The sequence below is a fragment of the Bos javanicus genome, chromosome 18, assembly GCF_032452875.1.
Source record: "Bos javanicus breed banteng chromosome 18, ARS-OSU_banteng_1.0, whole genome shotgun sequence".
In the NCBI taxonomy this organism is placed as follows: Eukaryota; Metazoa; Chordata; class Mammalia; order Artiodactyla; family Bovidae; genus Bos; species Bos javanicus.
In genome coordinates this window covers 64,634,492-64,659,059 of record NC_083885.1, presented here as the reverse complement: position 1 = coordinate 64,659,059, position 24,568 = coordinate 64,634,492, and the positions used below count along the sequence as shown (strand labels likewise).

The 24,568-nt window shown below is 48.6% G+C and overlaps 1 protein-coding gene across 5 annotated transcripts in view; it reads right to left on the bottom strand.

Moving 5' to 3' along the window:
- Positions 1 to 24,568, bottom strand: part of LOC133229777 (uncharacterized) — a 78,619-nt gene that overhangs the window by 26,854 nt on the left and 27,197 nt on the right. For 2 of the 5 annotated variants that reach the window (XR_009730643.1, XR_009730641.1), the window contains 2 exons: positions 16,634 to 16,831; positions 15,480 to 15,532 (listed from right to left, as the gene is read on the bottom strand). The exons of 2 other annotated variants lie outside the window; for them this stretch is intronic. The gene's annotated coding sequence lies outside the window, so the exon portion shown is untranslated. The remainder of the gene's footprint in view (positions 1 to 15,479; positions 15,533 to 16,633; positions 16,832 to 24,568) is intronic. One more of the 5 variants, XR_009730642.1, reaches the window with a different exon arrangement.

Sequence of the window (24,568 nt, the reverse complement as noted above, 5' to 3'; positions counted from 1 at the left end):
AGTACGCAGGTGCTAAGTGCTGGGAAGGCGGACCCAGCAGATAACCAGAGTGGGGATCTTTTTTCACTTGGATGATTACAGGACAATGGAGAGGCACTGATTTCAGTGGAGCCAAAGCTGGAAAGATGACAGAGGGCCAGTTCTGTTAGACATGCGCACAGTGGGGCTGGGCACAGGCGAGGGCAGGTTCAGGGGGTGACGGCCGCCTGTGGGCCGGGGCAGTCCAGGCGAGCAGAGGGCGGAGGTGAGACTGCAGAGACCATCAGAAGCCACCGCGTCGAGAGGCCCTGGGCTCCTGCGGAGGTTGTTTTTTATCTCCAGAGTGATGGAAAGCCACTGAGAGCTTTCAGTCAGAGGAACAGCTTGGTCAAAGATGCAGATAAAGGACTTCCCTGGGGGCCCGGTGGTTAGGAATCCACCTGCCAATACAGGGGACACAGGTTCAATCCCTGGTCTGGGAAGACTGCACATACTGCGGGGCAACTGAGCTGAGCGCCACAACTACTGAGCCCGCGCTCAAGAGCCCATGCTCCACAATCAGAGAAGACCCTGCACCGCAGCGGAGAGCAGCTCCTCGTCACTGCAGCCAGAGGAAGCCCGCACAGAGCCGTGAAGGCCCAGTGCAGCCAAAAACGGATGGATGGATGGACAGACAGTGATGCAGAGGAACGCAGGGCAGATATAAAATAAAACAATTAAAACAGAGAGAGACAGACACCTTAATATGAGCTATTCAGAGGGAGACAGGGAAGCTGCGGCCCTGATTTTAGAGCTTCACCTGTGTCTTAAAGTTCTCAATGGTTTGAGACTCAGAATAATCCACATGCCAAGAAAGCATGTTTGTGGGGAGCATACTCTAGCCCCCTCAAGAGCCACATAGGCGTTCTGTTGGTTAGATGCCATACCTGGCAGACTGCAGTCCTGTAATCAATACTTGGGTTTTTTTTTGGCCAATCACATCGCTTGTGAGCTCTTAATTCCCTGACCAGGGATTGAACCCTCAGCAGTGAAAGCAGGGAGTCCTAACCACTGGAGCTCCAGGAAGCTCCCAATCAATACTTTTTAAATGAAGAAATTAAACAAGTATTTAGAGCAGAAACAAGCTTTTGAGGTATTCATAAGAAAAATAAAAATCAAAACAAACTGCAACAACACAGCAAAACACTCAGCTGTGTGTCCGTTTAGGCAAACCAGGGTTGGAGTCCCCACTCTGCTGTATATTAGCTGTGTGACTGGGTGAGTCATTTCATGTCTCAGAATCTCAGCTTCCTCATCTATGGAAGGAGAGCCAATCTTGCTCCAGGATATCATTTTTTCTGAAGAATAAATTTAAAAATGCCTGTTAGCGCTCTGCACAGTGCCTGGTTTTCAACAGTCACTTGGTAAATCTCAGCAGTTACTCTCTCTCTGAGAGGGCACAAATGAAAAACGGGAAAGGAGCACTGAACACGGGAAACTTTCATGCTGGACGGATAGCGATTATTTACTAAAAAGGAAAATTCTTACCAGTTTTGATCCACATAAGATGAGCTTCACTGCTGGCTCAGATGGTAAAGAATCCGCCTGCAACGCAGGAGACCCAGGGTTTGATCCCTGGGTCAGAAGATTCTTTGGAGAAGGGAATGACTGCCTACCCCAGTACTCTTGCCTGGAGAATTCCATGGACAGACCATGGGGTTGCAAAGAGTCGGACACAACTGAGCGACTAACACACTTAGATTAGGTGTCAGCGATGAAAGCAAAGGATTAGAATAAAGGTGATCATAAAATTGGGCTGGTGTACTAATCTACGGGGAGAAGAAGCAAATGCAAACCATTTTTCATACTGTTACACTGTGGGGTGGCGGTGGAGGAGTCAGGGATACTCTGTTGGTTTTCAGAGATCTCTATCTCGCTGTTGTGTTACACCAAGCTCGAGTTTATTCTGAATGAAAAGTGGAAGGACAAAAGTCTAGAATAAATGTATTTGCACACAGAGACTCTTGAAAGTTGACTGGACTGCAAGGAGATCAAACCAGTCAATCCTAAAGGAAATCAAACCCTGAATATTCACTGGAAGGACTGATGCTGAAGTTCCAATACTTTGTCCACCTGATGTGAAGAGGCAACTAGTTGGAAAAGACCCTGATGCTGGGAAAGATTGAAGGCAGGAGAAGGGGACGACAGAGGATGAGATGGTTGGATGGCATCACTGACTCGATGGACACAAATTTGAGCAAACTTCGTGGAGACAGTGAAGGACAGAGGAGCCTGCTGTGCTGCAGTCCACAGGGTTGCAAAGAGCTGGACACGACTTAGTGACTGAACAATAACACACAGAGCCAACTGCCTTTGAACAAAAAAGGCTGAGCTGTTTTCTTCTGGTGTTTTCCCCATAACCTCATTTGGGATTTGCTAGTGCAATTCATGGGGGCCCCATGGCACAAACAAGGGAGTTTTGAAAGTTCTTCCTATTTTCAGACAAAAAGAATAAGTCCCCAAATAGCTGAAAGCCAAAAATTAAGAAGATACACACACACACATATATATGCACAAACACATATACATTTAAATTTTTAAAGAATATTTTCTTGCCACGTTGCATGACATGTGAGATCTTAGTTCCCTGACCGAACCCACAGCGCTTGCATTGGAAGAGTGGAGTCTTAACCACTGGGAAAGTCCCAAGGAAATACATATAAAAGACTGAGTATCCAGTGATTTTCTATTTATCAGATTTTAAGAATCAATAATCACATTCTACTAGCTCTTGTGTATAAGCTGCCTTTTTTTTTCCAGGGGTCCAGACAAAACACCTCCCTATGAAAGAATAAAGTGAAATTCTGTCTAGAAAGCTCTTAACCTCTGTGACAGAGACCGGAAGAAACAAAACGCGATGCTTTTCCTTTTAGGAACACACAAGGGTCTACGAGTTAACTTGAGAACCCCTGGAGCTTGCTCGAGAGTCAACAAAAACAAATAAAAGTCTCTGGGTTTTAAAAAAAAGAAAAGAAAAGGTATTCTGAATATGAAAAAGTAAAAAGAAAAAAGTTAAAAGGGAAAAAAGGAGGTGGCACAGCCGGTGTGGGCAGAGGGATGGCGTTTAAGTCTGTTCTGCAGGCCTAGGGTACAGGAACCTCAGCCCTGGGCCCAGCTCCCATCACACCGTGTGCGTTGCTGGAATGGAAGCGCGCTTGTGGGCTGGGGCAGGATTCCACGGCTGCAGACGGCGTCTGGTGATGAGACCATTTTTAAAAATTATTATTATTTAATTCTCAATGGCTTTGTTTCGATGGCCACCAGTTTCATCCCAAACAAGTTGAATAAAATCCCATTTCTGTTCCTTCTGGCCCGTGGGAATGTCTCCCCTTATCTCTCTGTGAAATATGTCACACGTAGAGAAGAATGCATGAGGAGATGCAACTGGAACTTTCATAAAGACACTTGTGAAACCCAAGCCCAGCTACGGGCCGGGCCGTGTTTTCCAACTGCCAGATCTCAGCTTTCAGATTCGCTGAGAATCAGTTGTTCCGATGATGGCTTTGGCTGCATGGCTAATTCCCCTGAAGTGGACACATGTATCAACTTTATCTACGCAACAGCAGCAAGTAAAAGTGTGTTCCTCTGAGCTCTTTTGGATGGTGACAGCAACCACATCTGGAAGAGAGCTTTTGAGTGATTTGAGGTTTTAGTTTCATTTCTACGGGAGCGGGGTGCGAGTTCAGATTTACGCTGGCTAACAGCTGTCCTGTCACGACCAAACTGGAATTTAGGGCACTCTTAAGGATTTTTAATCTCTTAAAATGAAGAACCTTTGGGTGGTTCGACCAAGAGTATTCCGTGGGTCTGGGATGTCAAGGGTGTTGTAAATGAGAGAACAGGATTCCAGCACCCAACCTGTTTTTGTGACTGTCTTTGTTGTTTGAAATTCTCTGAGTGCACAGATGTTTGAATGGCACGCCACGTATCTTTCTGACGTGTTTTAAACATCGGAGAGGAGCTTCATGCCTCTGGTGAGGATCCTACCCGCATCTGATGGGTGATAGAGCTGGGTCTGCAAATCAAGACAATCCTGCCCAAATGAAACAAAAACTAGGGCAAAACTGAAAACTGAAATGCGTTTTGGCCCAAGGGAAACTGAAACAGCAAAGGAAAGAAAAAACCAACTCCCCTTGCAGTCCACGTGGTCTCTGCAGTCCAGGCACGTCCAGCGTTAAGCCTGTGCCCACGACTCTCTGCACTGGCTCAGCAGTGCCCCCCTCATCCTAACCCAGGGCCAACTCTGACCTGAAACTCAGCACGTGACCTTATCTGCAAACAGGGTCTCTGCAGATGTGCACGTCCTGGAGTCGGGGGAGCCCCTAGTTCCAGTAACGAGTGTCCCTGTAGAAAAGGGGAGGACACCGGGACATACGGAGATGAGGAGCATGTGACGGCTGCGGCGGGGGCTTGGGTGGGTGGAAGGACCGGGGCCAACGCCAGAGGCCAGGAGGCAGGTGGAGGCAGGTGTCCACAAGGGCCCCTGCCCACACCGCGACTCAGGGCTCTGGCCTCAGAACCGCCAGAAAATGAATTCCTGTTGTTTCAAAGCCGTCAGGTTTGTGGTAACCTCTTACAACAACCCCAGGAAATGAATACACTCACAAACTTGACTCCTTCCTTTCTTTTTTTAACAATTTAATTTAGGGATTCATTTAATTTCGGAGACTCTACAGGTCAGGATAGACTCTCCTATTTGCCCAAAAGTATATGCAAAAAAAGATTTTAAATGATCTATTTTAGAGCTTCCTATTGTGCATTTAAAATATTTTAACAGTATCAAATACAATATTCTAAAATTTTTAAACTTTTTAATTTTTTAAAATAATTTTTATTGGATTGGAGTTGCTTTATACTGCTGTGTTAGTTTCTGCTGTACAGCAAAGTGAACCAGCTCCACGTATACACGCACCCCGTCTTGCTGGATCTCCTCCCCACTTAGGTCACCACAGAGCACTCAGTAGTTCCCTGGGCGATACAGTAGGTGCTCACTGGTTACCTGTTCTGTGTGCTGAGCTCAGTGCCTCAGTCGTGTCTGACTCTGTGACCCCATGGACTGCAGCCTGCCAGGCTCCTCTGTCCATGGGATCCTCCAGGCAAGAGTACTGGGTAGGTTGCCATTTCCCTCTCCATGGATCTGCCCGAGCCAGGGATGGAACCTTCATCTCTTGCATTGAAAGGCGGCCACAATTTAGTGACTGAACAACGACAACAACATACTATGTTATTTTATGCTGTTATACAATGTATTAGGTTATACTGTGTTGCTATGTTATGTTATGTTTTATTATGCTATGTCATAACTAAGTTAATTTTGGGAGGCACTGCTTTCCCCCAAAGAAGCGTTTCAAGAAGAGTTCTGGCTGGGGTGCTGAGTTATAATAGACATCAGATGCTGATGTGAGTTGCAGTCCAGTCTGCCCTGTGGACACCTCCGAGTGGGTGAACGAGGACGAAGTGGATTCAGCAAGTCAGGACTGACAGGGTTGGGGGTGTGTAGTCGCCCAGAAGCGTAGGAAGCGCTGGCCTGCAGCGCAGGAGGCACGTTCTGGAAGTGCCCGACCCACTGCCCTTGGGGTGGCAGTCTCCAGGTCCGTCCTCGCTGCTGCAGTGCTGTCACTCCGCTCTCGGACAGCAGAAATTAACATGACGCTGCGAATCAACTACACTTCAGTAAAACAGATTTCAGAACATTAAATGGATTAAAAAAAAAACAGATCGTCTGATAGTCTGAATGAAGAGGGTTGACAGAAACCTGCTTATGGCTGCCTGTGAAATGATGCAGGCTCCTCACACCAGGTAGAGACCTGCAAGGGGTGTGTGAAACAGAGAGGATGTGGAGTAGTGCTAAGTAAATAATTAGGAAAACCACACTGGGCCAGGACGCAGCTGCAGAGACAGAGAGAGAGATGGAGAAAAACACACAGGAAGTCTCTTAACGTTGCCTCAGAATATGAAAAGGGAATTCCTTTTCTTTGCACAGAAAACATATAGTACTTTTTTTTGATGTATAAGTGATTTATACTGCTGTGTTAATTTCCACTGTACAGCAAAGTGGCTCAGGTAAACATACGTATGCACTCTTTTTTATATTCTTTCCCATGATGGTTTTTCACAGGATACTGAATATAGTTCCCTGTGCTATATAGTAGGTCTTCGCTGTTTACCTAATACTTCTATAATCAAAGATAAAAACAAGAAAAGAGAGACTTTTAAAAACATCCACTTTCTGAGTTTTAGAAAGCTGTCGTCCTGGGATCCCAAGACAGAGCTAATTTATTCCATCCTCAGAGGGGATTTGTGAGCACACACCAGAGAGGTCACAGTGCCGACAAGGACAGGCTTCAGCACCCGAGACTCTCTGCCCCAGAGCGGGGACAGAACCTGCAAAAGGCAATAACAGACACGACCATAAATGCCCCCCCCACCTCCAAGAATTTGCCCAAGGCACTTTCTGATGTCCTAAGAAGCAATATAATTGTTTTCTTTCGGCCAAGCCAGGAAGCTATGGAATCTTAGTTCCCGGATCAGGGGTCAAATCCTTCTACCCAGCACAGGATGTGCAGGGTGTTAACCACTGGACTGCCAGGGTAGTCCCAAAGTTAACAGACCTTTAAGGCCACATGATCCCATTTTCACTCATCTCCTATCACTTTTATTTCCCATGCCTATCTATCAAAAAAAAAAAAAAAATCACCTTAATTGGGTATTTGCCCTGTAGTCTGTGGAACACACTCCTGGGCTTCCCAGTGGCACAGTGGTAAAGAAGTCACAGGCTAACGAAGGAGATGCAAGAGACACAGGTTCGATCCCTGAGTCGGGAAGATCTCCTGGACCAGGAAATGGCAACCCACTCCAGTATTCTTGCCTGCGAAATCCCATGGACAGAGGAGCCTGGCAGGTTACAGTTCATGAGGTCACAAAGAGTCCAGCACGAATGATCACACACACACATATTATTGGGAATGGGTAATTTTCAGTTTTCAAGAAGAAAGCTTATTATTTTAATTTTAAAAGGTAATAAAGTGATATTAAATTGACATAATGTTAAAAAAAAATTTTTTTTTAAACTACCTTCTCTCAGTTTGAGGACAAAGCTGAATACTAACTCTGTAAATTCTTAATCATTGTGAATGTTGACAAAACAGACCAGAAAGATGGCTTGCTTTTTACTTTCATGGAACAAATGATGGTATGTAAATGAAAAGAATCTAACCTGGCACATGGGGGGAAAAAAAGCAAATACTGGTTTACATCAGTTAAAAAAAAAAAAAGAAAAAGGAGAGAAAAAGAAAACAAGGTTGTCAGAACCTGCAAAGGAGAGAAACTGACTAAAAACAGGTCCAGGGGAATAACTGCGAAACAGATGGTGCACTTAAGTCTGTTTACTGCCAGGAAGTCGATGTGGCCCAAACGCCGATCACACGGCACCCAGGCTCCAAGAACACGGCTTCCTTGCTTAATTACACTGCAATGTATGTATTTCTTGGAATCCAACCTGGCGTTCCAGCCTGGAGGAAAATCCCATGGTAGGCTGAGGAGCTGAACTTGCCTCTGGAAACCAGGCCATGTGTTACAAATCAGACCGCGCTGTCTCAGTCTTTGCACCCCCTTTCGAATCCATCTGTCCTCAGCTCAAGTCCCCTCTCCTCTGCTCAGGAGTCCTGTGACCCTGAGGTTGGCTCCCCTGGGTGTTCTCCGAGCCGTGGCCATTGGGGAAGGGGGAAGGACTCAGGCAAATGCAGTAAGAGACCAACGGGAGGTTTGATATAAACCAGCAGGGACCCTGTGCCTGGCAGCAGGCTTGCAGCATCAAAGGTGGCCATCCAAGGGATGGCGGGCCGTCAAGCAGCCTGAGCCCCAGCCCCAGCCCCACAACATGCCAGCTGTGAGCTCTTCCCACAACCACCAGCTCTGGGCCAGGGGTCACGGGCAGTCAGCACCAGCCGTGGCCCTGCTGTCCTCCTGGGATCTAATCCCAGTGTCGGGATGGCTGGCAAGCAACTGCTTGTTCAAGCAAACTAAGTGTCCAGTCCCTTGGACTACAAGGAAATCCAACCAGTCCATCCTAAAGGAAATCAACCCTGAATATTCATTGGAAGGACTGATGCTCAAGCTGAAGCTTCAATCCTTTGGCCACCTGATGCGAAGAGCTGTGAGTCACTGGAAAAGACCCTGATGCTGGGAAAGATTGAAGGCGGGAGGAGAAGGGGACAACAGAGGATGAGATGGTTGGATGGCATCACCAACTCTATGGGCATGAGTTTGAGCAAGCTCTGCGAGATAGTGAAGGACAGAGAATCCTGGCGTGCTGCAGTCCATGGGGTCGCAGGATTTAGCCACAACCCACAGAAAAGAAACATGAACATCCCATGAAGACTGTGGCTTCAGCCATGGTACAAGAGACCCAGAATAACACCTCCACATACCACCTGTTGCTCACCAGTTTGGAGAAGAAAAATACTTGATCCAATACTCTGTAGGCCAAAGTGTGGGGAAGTCAGCCGCTCTCCTCTGTGCATATATGCTCAGTCGTGTCCGGTTCTTTGCAACCCCAGCTCACCAGCCAAGGGATTCTCCAGGCAAGAATACTGGAGTGGGTTGCCATTCCCTTCTCCAGGGGATCTTCCCCACCCAGGGACTGAATCTGAATCTCCTTCATTGGTAGGTGAATTCTTTACCACTGAGCCAACGGGGAAGCCCCGATGTCATGAGTGAGTCCGTGAAAGTTGCTCAGTCGTGTCTGACTCTTTGTAGCCCCACGAGCTAGACTGTCCATGGAATTCTCCAGGCCAGAATACTGGAGCAGGCAGCCATTTCCTTCTGCAGGCGATCTTCCCCACCCAGGGACTGAACCCAGGTCTGCCACATTGCAGGTGGCTTCTTTACCAGCTGAGCCACAAGGGAAGCAATCCCTGTCATAAGTGGCACTAAACAGCCTGCTCAAAAGACACCCCCTTACAGCACAGAACCTGAAATGAGAAGGCAGAACTTCCTGCAGGATGACAAAGTTTTCACCACTCTGCACACATCTGGGAAAACTCAGCGAATGTTGATTTGGGGGTTATTACACATTTTAGGGAGTAGACGAATCTAAACACAGAATCTGCAAATAACACAGAAGGACTGTGAGTTAACACGGGTTGTCTCCAGGAAAGAAGACTAGGTGAGTGAGACACAGGGATGGAAGGGAGAATTCACTCTTGAGCTAGTCTTTGCTACTTTGGGGATCTTTGTAACAAGTACGTTTATTATGTATCCACAAAAATAAATGAAAACTTTCAAGACACTGCACCAATGAGGAGACTTGGCTGACTTGTGTAAGACAGAAGACACGCTTTTGCTATAGGCAAAAAGAGGGTGACAGGGCCAACATCAGCGGGTGGGGACTTCCCTGGTGGTCTGGAGGTTAAGACTCTGGGCTCCCGAGGCAGGGGGTCCCTGGTCACGGAATTGGACCCCAAAGACCACAACTAAGAGTTCATGGGCCGCAACTGAAGTAGCAGATCCCACGTGCTACAACTAAGACCCGACACAGTGAAATAAACCAAGATGTAAAAACTCACTGGGTGGTGGGAAGGCGCTAAGAGCTGTTAGGAAAAGGGTTTGGGGCGAATGTCTGGCCTGTAACAAGCACTGGATAAAGAGGAAAGGTGCTGTGATTGATTCCCTTTCCCTCTCTCCTCCTGACCCTGACTCCTGAGGGGGAAAAGTCTGCAGCCCTCCTCCTGGAGACACCTTTGCTTCTATGACCCTGTTCACACCCCGTTCTTTGCTAACTTCTCTCCCCACTTCATCAAGGACTATGCCAAGCACTCAGGTTGCTTGTTGTTGTTCAGTCACTAAGTCGTGTCTGACCTCTGCGACCCCATTGACTGCAGCACGCCAGGCTTCCCTATCCTTCACTAACTCCCAGAGTTTGCTCAAACTCATGTCCATTGATGTGAATCATCTCATCCTCTGCTGTCCTCTTCTCCTTCGGTCCTCAATCTTTCCCAGCATCAGGGTCTTTTCCAACGAGTCACCTCTTCACTCTATATCCATTCTGCTCTTTAATAAATAAATAAATAACAAACCCTGATTTTGTTCCAGATGGCAATGGGTTCAGTTACAAGTACCCTTCACCCCAGAACTCCCCTGCAGCTGCATGAATGGAGCAGGCAAGCCAGTTCTGGCCAATGAGACAAGGGCAAAAATCATCTTGGCATTCCTTCTTGAATAAAAAGCAGAGCTTCATTAGGAGGAGGCACTTGGCCTTCCCTTCTACTTCCTGCCTGGAACATGGGTGTGAGGCCTGGAAGTGCAATAGCCATCTTGTGACCACGAGGAAGACAGCCTTCCACTATGAAAGGAGAAGAAGAAAGAACAGAGGAACTCAGGGCTTTGGTGAAGTTACTGAGCCATGAGAGTCCATCACAAGTTAGAGAAGACAAAATTAAGCCCTGAGTCACTTAGGCAGGAAAAACTGTGGTAGGTTTTCTCATGTGTGCAATTGAGACACGACTAAATCGACATTGCTCCCAGCAGAACTCAAGCACAGAGGACGTGGAGGGCCTTCATCCGCCTTCCTCACTAACTTTCCTCCCCAGAAAAGTCAGCTCAGGTCACAGTCCAGCCACCACCAGTGTGTTCCAACTTCGGCCCCAATCTCAATCCCCAGACCCAGCTCCCAAATGCCGCTGCCTGAGGCTCCCAGACCTCTTGTGCTCAGGTCACCGCCTGTTTCTCTCTGCCCACAAACAGACTTCTGCTCCTGATCCCTATTCGGGGTCCTGGTTACCATCCAACCACCCCATAAAACAGGGTCGGCCTCATAGGCCACTTTGATCTGCCCTTCGCAGCTCTGAGCCTCAAATCCCGCATCTCTAAACTGAAATGATTACAAGACATGTTTCTCATGGGGTGTGGTGAGAGTTACATCACACCACTGGGCCTCCAGCCGCTTTCCCGGGAAGAGAATGTGCTGACCGAGTGAACGCACAGATCCAGGGGGGCTTAGCAGTTAATCATGACCTTGGACACAGCTGCCTGGATTACACGTGTGTGCACATGGCTTTTGGCAGATTTCGGTTGTTCTTAGTTTAAAACGACTGGCCGCCTCTGTGGGCCTTGGAGAAGCGAGAGGAAGCGGCGCTGAGATGGAATTGACACAGTATTTGCATTTGGGTTACGTGCCAAATGGTGTTCTGAGGACTGGGGGGTAAAACAGTGAACACGTGGTCAAAACCCCTAACACTATTATTTTTTTTGGTGGAGAGAAAAGTCCACTATATTTCAGAGATGGTGGTTGTTACTGTTGTTGTTGTTCAGTCGCTCGGTCATGTTCGACTCTTTGAGACCCCATGGACTGCAGCACATCAGGCTCCCCTGTCCTTCACCATCTCCTGGCGTTTGCGCAAACTCATGTCCACTGAGTAGGTGATGCGATCCAACCATCTCCTCCTCTGTGGCCCCCTTCTCCTCCTGCCTTCAATCTTTCCCAGAATCAGGGTCTTTTCCAATGAGCCAGCTCTTCGCCTCAGGTGGCCAAAGTATTGGAGCTTCAGCTTCAGCATCAGTCCTTCCAATGAATATTGAGGTTTGATTTCCTTTAGGGTTGACTGGTTTGAATCTCCTTGCTGTCCAACGGACTCTGAAGAGTCTTCTCCAACACCATAGTTCAAAAGCATCAATTCTTCAGCACTCAGCTTTCTTTACAGTCCAACTCTCACATCCACACATGACCACTGGAAAAACCATAGCTTTGGAGAAGGTGAATTCATGTCCAAATGCTGACTCCTCCACTGATGACCATGGAGCAAACAGGGGGAGTTTCAGGGGTGCAGAGGTGGAGGGAGAGGCCCCATGCAGGTGCAGCACAGTCAGCCCTGACAGCCATCTTTCTTTTTTAACCTCTTATTTTCTACTGGAGGAGAGCTGATGAACAGCATTGTGACAGTTTCAGGTGAACAGCGAAGGGACTCAGCCCTACACGTAGACAGATCCATTCTCCCCCAAACTCCCCTGCCATCCAGGCTGCCACGTAACACTCAACAGAGTTCCCTGTGCTCTACAGTAGGTCCTTGTTGGTTTTCCATATCCCACACTCTCTAACTCTCCCGTTCCCCCATCCTTCCCCCTTGGCAACCGTAAGTTCATTCTCTGAGTTGTATAGAAAATCTTGAGAGGGAAAAAACAAGAAAATGTCAGAAGCTATTGACTCTATGGAAGTGGAAAGGACTATTACAGCTTTTCTTTCTACATTTCTGATATAGTTTGAGGTTTATCAACAATTGCATATTATATTTTTAATTTTAAAAATTCTTAAAAAACAACTTTAAGAAACTATTGTAATCATACCACCCTTATATAAGTAATTTTAGCAATTTATACATGAATCTCTCTGTCTTTACACACACACACCAATGATATATATAAGAATTTAAATAAGAAATTTATAATAAATGTTATTACATATTAAGCTTTATGTATTGTATGTGCATATATACACATACATACATCTGTGTGTGTGTATATATATAATGTCTGATAGAGATACACATGTGTATAATATTGGATAGATGGATGTAGATCTATACAATACTAATATTGGACCTAGAGATTGTCATACTGAGTGAAATAAGTCAGAGAAAGAGAACTATCATACGGCATCACATATAGGTGGAATGTAAAAAAAAATTGTACAAATAAACTTATTTACAAAAGCAGAGTCAAAGATGTAAAAATCAAACCAATGGCTACCAGAGGGGAGGAGGGGAGGGATAAATTGGGAGGCGAGGATACACTCTGTTGCTGTTCAGTCGCTCAGTTGTATCAAACTCTTTGCGACCCCATGGGCTGTAGCCCACCAGGCTCCTCTGTCCGTGGGATTCTCCAGGCAAGAATCCTGGAGTGGGTTGCCATGCCCTTCTACAGGGGACCTTCCCCGCCCAGGGACCGGACCTCGGCCCCTGCGTCTCTGGCAGGTCACTCACCACTGAGCCCCCTGGGAGGCCGGCGTCTGGTAGTGTGTTCCTGCTAGCCCAGACTCCTCATTTGGCCCTCCCCGGCTCCAGGCTATCCCCCACAGCGTACACAAAAGAAGCTAACACAACAGTGTAAACCAATTTTACTCCAATTAAAAAAATAAAATAGCGGTTAAGGGGTTCCCTGATGGCTCAGTGGTTAAAAAAAAAAAAAAAATCCGCCTGTCAATGCAGGAGACACGGGTTTGATCCCTGGTCTGGGAAGATCCCACAGGCTGCGGAGCAACTAAGCCCGTGCGTCACAACCACTAAGCCTGTGCACCAGAGCCCGGCAGCTGCAGCTACTGAAGCCTGAGCGCCTGGGAGCCCATGCTCAGCAGCAGAAGTGCCCACAATGAGAAGGCCCTGCACCGCAGCTAGAGAGCAGCCCCGCTCACCACAGCTAGGGAAAGCCCCGGTGCAGCAGTGGAGCCGGCACAGCCGAAATAAAACAAACACTATTTACAAACTCAAACCACCCCAACTCCTCCCTGTCCTCCATCCGCCATACTCAGAGCTATCATGTCTCGTACGCCTAACTGTGGCTCCCACGTCCCCTACACTTGCCGTTTTCTCACACACGTTTTCCGTCTCTCCCGCTGAGACACCGCCTGTGTCACAGAACGCGAGTCCACCCCACCCTCAGTTCTCTCCATCCACCCCAACCCCCATCTCAAGGACACGCTCCTGAAATGCACATCTGACTCGGCCATACACAGGCTTAGGAACGTTTCTTCAGTGATGAGACACAGAGATGCTAACTGCCAATGCTAAGACAAAAGAATGAACAAAAACAAAAGTTTTCTCGTATATTAATGTGTAAATGTGGGGAATCTAGAAAAATGATACTGATGATCCTATCTGCAAGGCAGAAATAGAGACAAAGAGGAAGCGAAGAAGCATCCGGACACCAAGGGGAAGCGGGGTTGGGATGAGCTGGGAGACTGGACTGACACGTGTCCACTATTAACTCCGCGTATAAAACAGGTAACTAAGGAGAACCGACTGTAGAGCTCAGGGACCTCTACTCAGTGCTCTGTGGTGACCCAAACGGGAAGGAAGTCCAAAAAAGGGACATCTGTACACGTGTGGCTGACTTCACTGTGCTGCACAGCAGAGACTAACACAACACTGTAAAGCAACGAGAGCTCAATAAAATTAACTTTTCACACAGCTGCTGACTCAGGACTGAAGAGCACAGGGGTCTCTGGCTCCAGGCACGGGTGCACCCAGGTCCCAGCGATCCATCTCTCCCATCTCTGGCCTTCCTTCCCCAGCAGGAGTCATCCCCAATCCCTTCCACAAACACCCCAGGGCTGGGCCTCCTTTCCCAGCTGGAGTCACGTGTCCATCCTGGAGACAGTTACAGTGGTTTCAACTGACCGGGTAGAAGCCAAACGATTGGAGCTTCGGCTTCAGCATCAGTCCTTCCAGTGAACACCCAGGACTGATCTCCTTTAGGATGGACTGGCTGGATCTCCTTGCAGTCCAAGGGACTCTCAAGAGTCTTCTCCAACAGCACAGTTCAGAAGCATCAATTCTTTGCTCTGCTTACTGGAGCCAGGAAACTCCCTGTCTTGGACTGAACATGCCTGAGTTGTTTTTGTCTCCCAAGCCCTCCCAGGCCAGCTGTGCCCTGCCTGTCTACAGAGCCCCCAGGGGTGCTGACTAAAAACCTCATCTGGGGGGAGGGCTCGAGGTGAAGCGAAGCAGGCGTCTTTCTCCTGCAACCAGGGGTGTCCTGCGCGACCACCCCGAAGGAGCTGCTTTCAGAGCAACGCACCTTCATTGTTTGGTCGCTCAGCTGTGTCCGCCTTTTGCAATCCCATGGACCGCAGCCCGCCAGGCTCCTCTGTCCATGAGATTCTCCAGGCAAGAATACTGGAGTGGGTTGCTGTTCCCTTCTTCAGCGGTTTTTCCCGACTCAGGGATCAAACCCCAGTCTCCTGCACTGCAGACAGATTCTGTACTACTGAGCCACCAGGGAAACCCTTTCATTTACACTTAACAGACCCATCTTTACTTTTTACACACCATTGCTTCCACTTCACACAATCCTTTATTGTTTTATTGAAGCATAGTTGATATACAAGATTACACTAGCTTCAGGAGCGCAGTAAAGTAATTCAAAATTCTATAGATTATAGGCCAAAGTTACTACAAGATAATGGAGATCAATGTTATGCCAGCTGATGTGAAGAACTGACTCAATGGAAAAGGCCCTGATGCTGGGAAAGACTGAGGGCAAGAGGAGAAGGGGATGACAGAGGATGAGGTGGTTGGATGGCATCATCAACTCAATGGACATGAGTTTGAGGAAACTCTAGGAGACAGTGGAGGACAGAGAAGCCTGGCGTGCTGCAGTCCATGGGGTGGCCAAGAGTCAGACACGAGTTAGTGATAGAACAACAACAGGATAACATATAATTAAATACAGAATAGAATGCTGGGACTTACCTGGAGGTCCAGTGGCTAAGGGTTCCCAGGTGGCTCAGTGGTAAAGAACCCGCCTGCCAATGCAAAAGACTTGGGTTTGATCCCCTGGGTCAGAAAGATCCCCTGGAGAAGGGAAGAGCAACCCAGGGAAACAGATGGGGAAACAGTGGAAACGGTGTCAGACTTTATTTTTGGGGCTCCAAAATCACTGCAGATGGTGATTGCAGCCATGAAATGAAAAGACACTTACTCCTTGGAAGGAAAGTTATGACCAACCTAGATAGCATATTAAAAGCAGAGACATTACTTTGCTAACAAAGCTCTGTCTAGTCAAGGTTATGGTTTTTCCAGTGGCCATGTATGGAGGTGAGAGTTGGACTGTGAAGAAAGCTGAGTGCCAAAGAATTGATGCTTTTCAACTGTGGTGTTGGAGAAGACTCTTGAGAGTCCCTTGGACTGCAAGGAGATCCAGCCAGTCCATTCTGAAGGAGATCAGCCCTGGGTGTTCATTGGAAGGACTGATGCCAAAGGTGAAACTTCAATACTTTGGCCACCTCATGGGAAGAGGTGACTCACTGGAAAAGACTCTGATGCTGGGAGGGACTGTGGGCAGGAGGAGAAGGGGAAGGGGATGACAGAGGATGAGATGGCTGGACGGCATCACCGACTCGATGGACATGAGTTTGAATAAACTCCGGGAGTTGGTGATAGACAGGGAGGCCTGGCATGCTGCGGTTCATGGGGTCACAAAGAGCTGGACACGACTGAGCGACTGAACTAAACTGAGAGTATTCTTACCTGGAGAATCCCATGGACAGAGAAGCTAGCAGGCTACAGTCCACGGGGTTGCAAAAGAGTCACACAGCTTAGCAACTGAACAACAAACAGTGGCTAAGGCTCTGCGCTGCCAGTGCACGGGGTTGGGGTTCGATCTCTGATCGAGGAGCTACATCCCTCACACTGCAATTGAGAGTTCATATGCCACACCACATGCTGCAACTGGGATCCAGTGCAGCCAAAGAAATAAACAAATATCAGAAAAGAGTACAGTGCTACATGTAACAACCATATGTATTATGGTATATGAATGTTATGTTCACATAACCATATATGTGAACAAGGCCTGAGCATACAGCTATGTAATCATCCATGCTAAGAACACAGAATAATCTCACCACTGATCGCCCATCATCCTTCCTGTAGAATCTGCATTTCAGCTGACCCCGTGGAACAGCACTTGGTGGGAAGAAGCTGGCGGGGAGACGATTATCAGGCAACTGAAGATTTATTTGGAGTCTGGAATCTGGGGCTGCAGCATGTCAACATCTTCCAGCAAAAGCTAGTGGAAGCTCGTCTCCTGCGTGCCCGGGTGACTGTCCAGGGGAGAGGAAGACCCTGCATTATTCCCAGTCATTCTTTTGTGTGCGTCTGTGCTAAACCGTATCTGACTCTCTGCGGCCCCAAGGACTGCAGCCCGCCAGGCTCCTCTGTCCCATGGAGTTCTCCAGGCAAGAACACTGGAGTGGGTTGTCATGCCCTTCTCCAGAGGATCTGCCCTACCCAGGGACGGAACCCGCATCTCCTGCATTGCAGGCGGATTCTTTACCACTGAGGCACCAGGGAAGCCCAATAAATTCATTTAACTTGACACATTAGGCCTAATTCTGGCATTTTCCGCTTCCCGCTGCCTTAAACAGTATTTTGAATGGTCTCTCAGTGTGGGGATCCCCGCCCCTACCAAGGGCTTTCCTAACCCCAGGAGGATGCGCCTTGGTGACACTAGGGTGGGAATGGGGAGAGGTGTGCTGTTTAATTGCAAAGTGGTCGAAGGGTCACAGTGAAATGGGAACCCCGGGCGCCTCTCTGGGAAACGGCCTGTCTCCGGCAGTTCACCTCTCTTCAGCCCTTCTCCCCCGCGTGGAGGGTGTGCACGCCTCCGGGGTCACAAGGAACCTAATTGGAAGGCCAGGGCTCTGCTGACCTTCGGGTCTCCGGTTCCTCTGGGAGCCTCCAGCCCTCTGGCCCCTCTGCTCTCTCGGGACACTCCCCGGCGGCGGCCGCAGACTGCGGGGCGCCAGGAGCCTGCTCTCCTTAATCCTCCAGCTGGGGCTGGAGGCCCGTGGAGGGGCCGGAGGAGGACCCGTCCCGCCCCGCGCCACGCCGTCCCCACCGAGGGGCACTGCCCCAGCACTGACATCCCAGGGCACGACTTCTCTGCTTTCTTCCGGGTTTCAACTTTTTAAACAAGTTTTTATAGTTGCTTTACTATGTTGTGTTAGTTTCTGCTGCGCAGCAAAGTGAATCAGTTATACGTATACTTGTATCCACTCTTTTTTGGATTTCCTTCCCATTTAGGTCACCACAGAGACATCAAGAACCTCAGATATGCAGATGATACCCCTCTAATGGCACAAAGTAAAGAGGAACTAAAGACTCTCTGGATGAGGGTGAAAGAGGAGAGTGGAAAAGCTGGCTTAAAACTCAACATTCAGAAAACTAAGCTCATGGCATCACTTCATGGCAAATAGGATGGGGGAAAAGCGGAAGCAGTGACAGGTTTTCTTTTCTTGGGCTCCAAAATCACTGCAGATGGGGACTGCAGCCATGACATTAAAAAATGCTTGTTCCTTGGAAGAGAAGCTTTGATAAACCTAGACACCACTTTGCCAACAAAGGTGCTTACGAAGTGTGCTGCTGGAGGAGACTCTTCAGAGTCCCTTGGGCTGCAAGGAGATCAAGCCAGTCAACTCTAAAGGGAATCAGTCATGAACATTCAGTGGAAGGACTGATGCTCAAGCTGAAGCTCCAATACTTTGGCCACCTGATGCGAAGAGCTGACTCACTGGAAAAGACTCTGGCGCTCAGAAAGATCGAGGGCAGGAGGAGGAAGGGGCGGCAGAGGATGAGATGGTTGGATGGCATCACTGACTTGATGGACCTGAGTTTGAGCAAGCTCCGGGAGTTGGTGATGGACAGGGAGGCCTGGTGTGCTGCAGTCCATGGGGGTCCACGGAGTCGGAGATGATTTATCAACTGAACAACAAGTTGCTTTACAATGTTGTGTTAGTTTCTGCTGTACAGCAGAGTGAACCAGCCGTATGTACACATATCTCCCCTCTCTCTTGGATTTCCTTCCCACCCAGGTCACCGCAGAGCACTGAGTAGGGTTCCCTGAGCTCTACAGTCGGTTCTCATCAGCTATTTTACACACGTATCAATAGTGCACACGTGTCAATCCCAGCTCATCCCACCCCCGCTTCCCCCTTGGTGTCAGAACATTTCTTCGCTTCCTCTGTGTTTCTATTTCTGCTTAGCAAATAGGTTCTTCTGTGCCATTTTTCTAGATTCAACATATATGTGTGATTTTTCTCTTTCTGACTTACTTCACTCTGTATAACGGTCTCTAGGCCTACCCACAGCTCTGCAAATGTGTATATACAATGGAGTATCACTCAGCCAAAGGACAGAATGTCTATACCAGTGAGGGTCTGGGAGGTGTAGCCTGGTGAGGGAGGGAAAGACAGTGCCACTCTTTCCACGTCCAGGAGTGGAGGACCCCTGACCCTAGGAATGCTTCCTCACTCAGGAAGGAGTGAGCACAAGCCCTGTGCAGTGTTCCCCATCCAGGAAAGCTACAGCCTCTGCCTCTGCTCCTGTCCCCTTCTGGGGCCCAAGACCCAGTAAAGTCTGTCCCCCGGGCCACTGGGGCTTCCCTGGTGGCTCAGACGTAAAGAATCCGCCTGCCAGTGCAGGAGACCCGGGTTTGATCCCTGGGTTGGAAAGATCCCCTGGAGGAAGGAACGGCCACCCGCTGCAGTATCTTTGCCTGGAGAATCCCATAGACAGAGGAGCCTGGCAGGTACAGTCCATTGGGCTGTAGAGTGGGACACGACCGAGTGACTCACACTTTCACTCTCTGCATTTGACCACAGGCCATGAGAAGGATCAGGCTGGAGCAGGCGCTTCCCCCAGCCTCCCTGCCGTCCCGCCGCACACAGCCTCAGCTTCCACTGCCCTCCTGCAAACTGGGGAAGGGGAGCAGTGAGCCGGCTGGGTCAGGAGTGTCTCACCTGGCTCACCCTGCATATCAGAGGGCAAGAAGGCTCCCGGGTTCCAGCCCTGGCACAGAGCCCTCTGGGGCCCCCTTTAGATGCCACGTATTAAGACAGAGATGGGCAGGGGCCCCCAGAAGGCCCGCTCTCCCTCTGTGGTGCTCACCGGAGGGATTCAGAGACCCTACCCGAGACAGCCAGGTGTGAACTATAAATGACATTCTAACTGACATCAACAAGGGAGCATGCACGCCTCCAACAAAGACCCAACCTGCCTTGGCCCCGGGCACTGAGCCGAATCCTGGGGAGTCTTGGGAGCCGAATCCTGGAGGGTCTCGGGAGTTTGTGCAGAGGTGTTCCTTTCCCCCTGGGGCGGGGGTGGAGGAAGGAGTAGGGACTCTGACTAAGGCAAGATCATTCTTTAAGTGAATGGAGAGAGGCAACTGTGGTCTGAAAAGTGAGTGGAAGTGTGGGTCGCTCCACCACGTCCGACTCTTTGTGACCCAAGGACTGCAGCCCGCCAGGGTCCTCTGTCCATGGAACTCTCCAGGCAAGAATACTGGAGTGGACTGTCATGCCCTCCTCCAGGGGATCTTCCCAACCCAGGGACTGAACCTGGCTCTGCTGCATTGCAGGTGGATTCTTTACCATCTGAGAGGACGGGTTCATGGACAGGATGCCAAAACCACAGGCAACAAAGGCAAAAGGAGACAAAGCAGGACTACAGCCAAGTTAAAACCCTTTGCAAAACAGAAGCAGACACGCAGACGTAAACGGACGCACACCAAAGGGGACAGACGGGTGGGAGGAGTCGGGGGCCGGGGCTGACACACACCGACTACTGACGCTGTGCACAGAAGAGGTGACCAACGAGAACCTGCCGCACAGCACAGGGAGCTCTACCCAGCGCTCTGTGCGACCTGAACGGGAAGGACATCCACAAAAGAGGGGACATGCGTATATGGATGGCTGATGCATTTTGCCTTACAGCATCCTAAAACAACTACACTCCCATAAAAATTAACTTAAAAAACTTCTGTACGGCTTCCCTGGTTAAGAACTTGCCTTCCAATGCAGAGGACACGAGTTTGATCTCTGGTCCAGGAAGGCCCTTAGTGGCACAGCAACTACGTCGGGAGGCCACCACTCCCGAAGCCCATGAGCCTAGAGCCTGTGCTCTGCAACAACAGAAGCCGCTGCAATAAGAGGCCCTGGCACTGCAACCAGGGAGCAGCCCCCAGCACCACAACTAGAGAAAGCCCGTGCGCAGCAAGGAAGACCCAGTGCAGCCAAAAATAAACAAAATGAACAGGTGGTGGGTGGCGTGGGAGAGAATGGATCCATGTATATGTACGGCTGAGTCCCTGTGCTGTTCACCTGAGACTATCAAACTCTGTTAATCAGCTATACCCCAATACAAAATAAAAAATTAAAAGTTTAGACAAAATTTTAAAAATGAAAATAAAAAGATCGAATGTGATTAATTTTAAAAATTATCCATCATCAGGCAACATAGAGATAATGACTCTTAAGGTTTGGGGATATTTATTCCATTATTGTTTTCTATGCATACTTATCTGTCTGTCTGTCTACCTACCTACTCTGAGTTTGTCATCAGAAACCACACCGTGCCTGAAATCACATATCAGATCGCTGCTGCTCTCAACGCTGGCCCTGGTCTCCTTAGGTCTTCCCGCCCCCCCGCCCCCCATACAATTCTGTGACTTATTGGCACATTCAGTTCACAGCACCTGACCACAGCTCCTCCTGATCTAATTTAAATTCCACGGTCCATTCTGACAATAACTGTTAGTGTTCATCGCTCTGGAACAAATTACTACAAACTTGGAGTCTGGAAACGATGCCCACAGATCACCTGACCGTTGTTGTATAGGTCAGAAGTCCAGGCAGCCTCCACCGGGTCTCACGAGGCTGAAGTCAAGGTGGGGCTGGGCTGGGTTCCCCTGCGGAGGCTTCGGGAAAGAACCCACTGCCATACTCTTCCTTCACTATTACTGGGTTTTACTGGTTGTGGTGGCCATTCCCTGTCCCAGAGGTGGATCTCCCCACTAGTCAAGGCTTCAGATGACTGGAAACAACCCGACATCTTTGTTTTTTCTTTAAAAAAAAAAAAAAAACTGCTAAAATACACATAACATTAAATTAACCATCTTAACATTTTTGTTTTTGGCCACATACGACGGCATGTGGGATCTTAGTTTCCTGAGCAGGGATCAAACCTGGGCCACCTGTAGTGGAAGACGAACTCTCAACTCCTGGGCCACCAGGGAGGTCCCTAGTTTAACCATTTTTAAGTGTACAGGTCAGCAGTGTTTAATACGCTCATAATGTGGTATAACTGTCACTATCATCCATCTCCACAACTCTTTTCATCTTGCAAAACTGAAACTGTCCCCATTAAACACCAACTCCCCACCCTCCCTCTCTGAGGCCCTGCAAACCACCACTGCACTTTCCATCTCAAGGAATTTACAACTCCAGAGACCGCAGATACTCGGACGACACCACTCTAATGGCAGAAAGCGAAGAGGGACTAAGAGCCTCGAGAGAGGAGCGTGAAAAAGCTTGCTTAACACTCAACATTCAGAAAACTAAGATCATGGCATCCGGTCCCATCACTTCATGGCAAATAGATGGGGAAACAGTGGAAACAGTGACAGGTTTTCTTTTCTTGGGCTCCAAAATCACTGCAGATGATGACTGCAGCCATGAAAGTAAAAGACACTTGCTCCTTCGAAGGAAAGCTATAACAAATCTAGACAGCGTATTAAAAAGCAGAGACATCACTTTGCTGACAAAGGTCCATGTAGTCAAAGCTTATGGTTTTTCCAGTAGTCATGTACAGATGTGAGAGTTGGACAATAAAGAAGAATGAGCACCGAAGAATTGATGCTTTTGAACTGTGGTGTTGGAGAAGGCTCCTGAGAGTCCCTTGGACTGCAAGGAGATCCAACCAGTCCATCCTAAAGGAAATCAGTCCTGAATATTCATTGTAAGGACTGATGCTGAAGCTGAAGCTCCAATACTTTGGCCACCTGATGCAAAGAACTAACTCCTTTGCAAAGAACCTGATGCTGGGAAAGATTGAAGGCAGGAGGAGAAGGGGATGACAGAGGATGAGATGGTTGGATGGCATCACTGACTCAATGGACACGAGTTTCAGCAAACTCCAGGAGATGAGGAAGGACAGGGAGGCCTGGTGTGCCGCAGTCCATGGGGCTGCAGAGTGAGACACAATTTAGGGACTGAACAACAACATGCAATGAGTTATATTGTAACATATTTACAAATAGTGACTATGTTTAGAAAACTGTACAAACGCAGCTGCAGCTTCAGGCAAAGTCAAACTGCCTCCTGTCACTCCACTCCAGGTAACTGAATTGTTCTCCTCGGCCCTCCATGGTGGAGATTCTGAAGCTTCCACTGTTTATAAGCCTCCATTTATTTAGTTTTTAATAACTTTAGTAAGTTTTAATGACTTTACATGTTTACTTATTTAGCTTTGCCAGGTCTGGCTTGCAACATGTGGCTCAGCAGCCCTGTGGCATGAGGGATCTCAGTGTCCCGAGCAGGGATGGAACCTGCGTCCCTCGCACTGCAAGGCAGATTGTAACCTGCTGGACCAACAGGGAAATCCTCCTAATTCCTTTTTTAAAAAGGGGCTTCAGAGTTTACATTTGTGATGTTACTTGTTAAAAAAACAAAGAGCATATACACATCTTTTGAAGTGTTGAAAGGAAAATAGTACTTTATATTTTTTATTACGTTTTATAAGTGCTGAATATATTTGTTCACTTTGTTCTGTTTTGTAGACTTAAGAAGTGTTGCAAACATATCTGCAAGTATGTGAGTAAATGCCCTACAGGGTGTGATGCTGCATTATATATAAAATATGTATGTACATATATTAATTTTTGTCTCTTGAAAAAACTAAAGTTAAAATAGGAGCATAAATTTTTTTCCCCCTACTAGCAATGAGGAGGCACCAGTTGGTTTGATGTAAGGATGGTAATATCTTTTTTTTTTTTCTTTTAATGTGGACTATTTTTAAAACCTTTATTGAATTTGTTACAAAATTGCTTCTGTTTCATGTTTTGGCTTTTTTGCCCAAGAGGCGTGTGGGATCTTACTCCCTGACTGGGGATGAGACCTGCACCCTTGCATCGGAAGGCAAAGTCCTAACCACTGGGCCACCGGGGAAGTACCAGGAATGGTAAAATCTCAATTATGTGGGGCATTGACCGGAGGGTGGGAGGGCAGGAACAGGAGTGGGGGTGCCCTCAGGAGACCAGGGGCGTAAGCCAGGGGGAAGATGAGGGTGGGGCAGCCAAGGAGGGGACTGGGAGGAGGCCTGCAGATGGAGGGGGTGTGACCCGCAGACCCTGCGGCCTGTGCTGTCTGGAGACTGTCCACGGGAGAGGCTCGTGCTTCTGCCTCATGACCGCGAGAGGCACTTCCACCCGCAAAGAGAAGGATCTGGGCGGCCTGGGCTCCCAGATACTTTGCAGGTTAATGACTAGCCAAGGCCTTGCTCCCTGAGAATGAGAGGTCAACTCCTTCCAAGGAAGGGTCGCCAGCCCGGCTGGAACCAGCCTGGGAGAGGCTCAGAGGCGTTTCTGCTCCTCTCCTCCCCCAGCTCCCCTCCTAAGAAAGGACTGGGGGCCCTGGAGGCAGATTTGGCCAAAGATTGGAGATGGGCAGGAGCAGGTCCCTCCAGCAGGCCCCGCTGGCTGTACCACCTGCGGCTACCCTAAAGCAGGCCTCAGATGCTGCAAATCCCAACAGGAGTCCTTCATCGCTGACTGCTTTGCATTCATTGTGATTTTTTTTTTAATGTATTGTTAAAATATTATATATTTGGGGGCTTTCCTGGTGGTCTAGTGGTTGAGAATCCACCTGCCAATGCAGGGGTCACAGGTTCGATCCCTGCTCCGGGAAGACCCCATATTCCTCAGGGCTACCAAGTCTGTGCACCACAGCACTCAGCCCGCGCACCCTTGAGCCTGTTCTCCGAAGCAAGAGGAGCCCCTGCAGTGA